This window comes from Ictalurus punctatus, chromosome 19, assembly GCF_001660625.3.
Source record: "Ictalurus punctatus breed USDA103 chromosome 19, Coco_2.0, whole genome shotgun sequence".
Taxonomy (NCBI): Eukaryota; Metazoa; Chordata; class Actinopteri; order Siluriformes; family Ictaluridae; genus Ictalurus; species Ictalurus punctatus.
The window spans coordinates 18,238,938-18,243,937 of record NC_030434.2 but is presented as its reverse complement, the minus strand read 5'-3'; the positions used below and the strand labels follow the sequence as shown (position 1 = coordinate 18,243,937).

At 44.0% G+C, this 5,000-nt stretch overlaps 1 protein-coding gene across 2 annotated transcripts in view; it reads right to left on the bottom strand.

Moving 5' to 3' along the window:
* The window catches only part of arhgef39 (Rho guanine nucleotide exchange factor (GEF) 39), a 68,426-nt gene that overhangs the window by 20,035 nt on the left and 43,391 nt on the right, over nucleotides 1-5,000 (bottom strand). The window lies entirely within an intron of this gene.

Genomic DNA, 5,000 nt, shown 5'->3' with positions numbered 1-5,000 from the left:
ACATCTTCCAAGTTAAAGAACACTGAGAAAATATGTTTTCGCGTGGATGGCTTAGTGGTTAGCACGTTTGCCTCGCACGTCCACGGTTGGGGGTTGTACACCCCTCCATGTGCACGGAGTTTGCATGCTCTCCCCGTGCTTCAGGGGTTTCCTCCCCCGGTCCAAAGACAAGCGTTGTAGACTGATTGGCATTTCCAAATTTTCCGTAGTGTGTAAATGTATGTGTGATTGTGCCCTGCGATGGGTTGGCACCCCGTCCAGGGTGTCCCCTCGCTTTGTGCCCTGAGTTCCGTGTGATAGGCTCCAGACTCCTCCTCAACCTTGTGTAGGATGTGGTATGGAAAATGGATGGATGTTTCCAGTTATTTTTGAAAATGCTAAATGCCACAGCATCAACCCGTGCATGCCCATTGCTGACCAGGTCATCACTTTGTGGTCTGTAATGTCTTATTTGATACCATGTTTAAAATTAAATTTCACTTTGTTTTATTATTACACTCTTGTGCAGAGAACATGATGCATGCTGTATTGCTCCTGAATTCACCGCTCTGGAGGTAAGAACTAGAGAACCAGACAACAGTTGAACCCATAGTGGTCTATTTTCGCTTTGGCTAACCGTTTCCTGAATTAGCCACAATGACGCTTGATAGTTGCAATAGTGGGAATTAGCCCTTGCTCCATTTCAGCCTAATGTGGTGATGTAGCAGCGCTTTAGTCCACCTAGGCAGTGGTGGCTTAGCGGTTACTGATCGGAAAGTCGAGGGTTCAAGCCCCGGCGCTGCCAAGCTACCACTGATGGGCCCTTGAGCAAGACCCTTAACCCTCTCTGCTCCAGGGGCGTTGTATCATGGCTGACCCTGCGCTCCGACCCCAACATCCTGACATGCTGGAGTATGTGAAGAAAAGAATTTCACTATGCTGTAATGTATACGTGATCAATAAAGACTCATTATTATCATTGTCATTAATCTGTCTAGCTCTCTCACCTGTACAGTGTGCTCAATCAGGTCACTTTCCAAAGCTTACATTTTATGTTAATGCCACTGCATTTGTCATCTCATACTTCACTAACTAGCAGAGTCTCTGTTGTAATAATAATAATAATAAAAATAATAATCATCTTTATTTTATAGAGCGCCTTTAAAAGCAGCTTCTCAAAGCACTGTACACAAAATAAGCAGTACACAGAAAAAAAATTAATAATAAAAATAATAATAATAAAAATAATAAAAGTAGACATCAGCAATCAAATGTAAGTTTAAATAAGTAAGTCTTAAGTTGAGCTTTAAAAATGCTAAAGGTCTGAGCTTCCCCAAGATCGAGAGGAAGACAGTTCCAAAGCGCAGGAGCAGAGACAGAGAGAAAAAGCCCCGTCACCCATAGATTTTAAGCGGGTTTGTGGAACAGTTAACAGATTACACTGTGACGAGCGCAGTCTGCGATATGGGAGTGTAAGGAATTAATAAAGCAGATAAGTAATGAGGAGCCAAGCCATGTAATGCTTTGTATGTCAGCATCATTTGGGGTGGCTCAGGTGGTAGAGCGGGTTGTCCACTAATCGTAGGGTTGGCGGTTCGATTCCCGGCCCACATGACTCCACATGCCGAAGTGTCCTTGGGCGAGACACTGATCCCCAAGTTTCTCCTGATGGCGCGTTAGCGCCTTGCATGGCAGCTCTCCTACCATTGGTGTGTGTGTGTGAATGGTTGAATGAGAACCAGTGTAAAGCGTTTTGTAGAACTGCGAAGGTAATAAAAGCGCTATATAAGTGCAGAGCATTTATCAATTTACCATCATAATTTTAAAATCGACTCGGAACCTGACCGGGAGCCAGTGAAAGGACTCCAAAACGGGAGTAATGTGATTGCATTTCCTGGTCCCAGGCAGGATCCTGGCGGCAGAGTTTTGTACATATTAGAGTTTATCGATTGTGGATTTAGAAACTCCGGCTAAAAGGGCGTTACAGTATCCTATCCAAGTGACAATGAATTACGCTGTGTTTAATTTGTTTCTCCTATTAAACACGATTGTAACCGCACTAACAACGTGTTTCTGTAATGTCAGACTGTCAAGCAACTGCCAACACACGAATAATGAAAATAGAGCATCAACTGAATCACTAAACACATCATAAATACAGGGTGTCCAAAAAGTTTCCCTACACAGGGGACTATGTTTGCCAGCAGCACGTTTGTTGTGTCTTTGTCAGTAGATGTTCGTGAACGTCCGCTTCTCGGTTGGTCCACAACTCTTCCTGTCTTTTTGAATTTTTTTTATAAGTTTCTTCTGAAAAACGCCAGAAGAAAGATGACTAGGGTTCCCAATCACCTGTGTGAACATGCCATAGGCCTGCTGCAGGGAGGCATGAGGACTGCAGATGTGGCCAGAGCAATAAACTGCAATGTCTGTAATGTAAAACGCCTAAGACAGTGCTACAGGGAGACAGGAAGGACAGCTGATCTTCCTTGCAGTAGCAAACCACGTGCAACCATGTATCCCCCAGACGTGATTGAGAACTTGCAAATGCCTTGGTGGAAGAGTGGAGTAACATCTCACAGCAAGAACTGACCAATCTGGTGCGGTCCATGAGGATGAGATGCGCTGTAGTACTTAAAGCATCTGATGATATTGACCCCCCCCCTTTTTGTTCCTTTGTTCAGGGACTCATCATTCATTTCTGTTTATCAAATGTCTGTGAAACTTGTTCAGTTGTTGAATGTTTTTATGTTAATACAAATATTTTACACATGAAATTTGCTGGAAATAAATTTATATATACAAAGTTTGGAAGACATCTTGCTATAAAGTGTTAATTCACCCTATATAGAGAGACTTTTGGGACACCCTGTGTTTCAATATGAACTAACTGAATGTGTTCCAGGGTGGAGTTTTTCCATTAATACTACTGCTGAATGCTACCTGGTCGAAAAAATGAACATAAGCTTGACATCAGTGACCTGTTGAAACAGCGAATATATTAAATAGTATTTTCTTTCATACGAGCACTGCCATTCTGCCAGTTCCTTTGTCTATGCTTTAAACTGACACATCTACGGAAAACTCTGTCTTCTCCATCAAGAGTACGCAGTTCAAAGAGCAGGAACTTGGAGCGCCCCTCTCCATGTCGTATGCTTTCAACTCCCCCTGTCAAAGAGCACCTCTGCCCAGCTACAAAGGCCCGATGAATTTCTGGGTGCTAAAGGTTGCACTACAAAGGCTGCCGTGTCCTCGTGATGTGACCGGGCCAAAGACTGGGAGACACATGAAAGCCCGCGTGCGTATGATGGGTGCTGGATGACACCGAGCGTGATCATTGTTAATTTGAAGCTGGACTTGGTTTGATACGTTATACTTTCATGTCAGGAATCTACAAAGGCTTCGAGCGGAAAAGCTTTTCAAAGCCTCCGAAGCTACTCTTGACTCTTGAGACACTGAAGTTCTGTTCTTCCTGCTGAAATATATACATGTGCTCAAATTTATGTCCTGCGTTCGTTTTATGAAGAAAGGTGTACTTAAGTATCAGCACAAGAAGAGAAGCAAGGTTGTTGTGTTAATCGATGATTTGTTTTCTTTTGCCCCCCCCTCAGTGTCTCTCTTTGTCCTTTAGCATGTAAAAAGTCTAGAGATGAGCCAGAGCTTGTGGACAGATGTAGGAGTAGTGGCGGCAGAGCACCATGGCTCTCAGGAAACAGACAAACTGTCTGCCATATCAATGTCCCATTGATTCAGACTCTGCTTCTGAGAATCGCTTGCACCATTATCTCAATGCGCATCACTTAAAAGAAAACTCTACCCTGATGTACGTTAAACGTGTTTACGCTGAATTATTTGTCACGTGCTTAGTAACTCGGGTGCAAATTTATTCCTGTGAGAAGTTAGTGGTTTGTCATGCTGTTGTCACAGGAGGATACCACAAGCAGAGTTGCAACAGTGTTTAATAGGAGAAAAAGTTTTGGATGTTGATCTGTTTGAGCAGAGTGTACAGATGAGGAGGTGAGAAAGCTGGACAGACTAAAGCGCTGCTGCATCACTCTGTTTAGGCTGAGATCAAGCATGGGCTAAAATCCTTCAACACCACTCTCAGCAAGCATTCGAACTGTATTGTGAGGAAAACCATTAGCCAAAGCAATTACAGATCGATGTGTTGTTGAAGATCACATGTTAGTTATAAACATGAATATGGAAGTTGTTCAGAGGGGATTTTTCCTTTAATATCATATATGCCAGCTGCACCAGCCTCTTTTCAGGCGCTTCGAGTAAATCATGGATAAAAGTGCAAGTCTGTTAAGTTTGCTCTGTAAAAAAGTCAGCAAGAGGTAGAGAAGCCTTAATGGACATAAGTAAGGAGCTTGGGAGAAATCTAGAGGCCTGAAAATCCTGCCCGTGAGGGAGAGCGAGAGGGATTTTTACACTTCCCACATCCGGCTCTGCGTGAATCGAGAACGCTGCTCGTTGAGTATTCATCGCCAGCCTCGAACCACCTTTGTGCACGCGCACGTAGACACTCTCTCACACACACATACTCTCTCTCTCTCTTTCTCCCTGGCTTGCTTTTTATCTGCCGGTCCACAAGATGAGGAGAAGCGCTAATTGGTCCTGGGGGAGATTGGCAGGCCAAGGCATTGACGACAAGGCCCTCTCAGTCTTTCTCTCGCTTCCTCTCGCTCTCCCTCAATCACTAGCTGTCTCTCCTTTGTTACACATGGGCATTCTCCCCTGGGACAAACAACAGGGGAAGAAAGGACCACTCCACAAGTAGCAAAAGGGAAGAAAAGAGAGAGAGAAGGGATAGAGGACATGCGCCACCTTTCCAATTAGAACAGAGAGCTTGTGAATGCTGTCAATTAATCCTTATGTCCGAATATATGATTATAACGCGCAAAGACAGACTAGTCTTGCGTCAACGACCGTGTCTGAAACAGCATTGTGTTCCAGTTTACTTTACACCACCCGGTAGAGAGAAAGAGAGAGAGAGGGGGGTTAGATGAAAGGAATAGCAG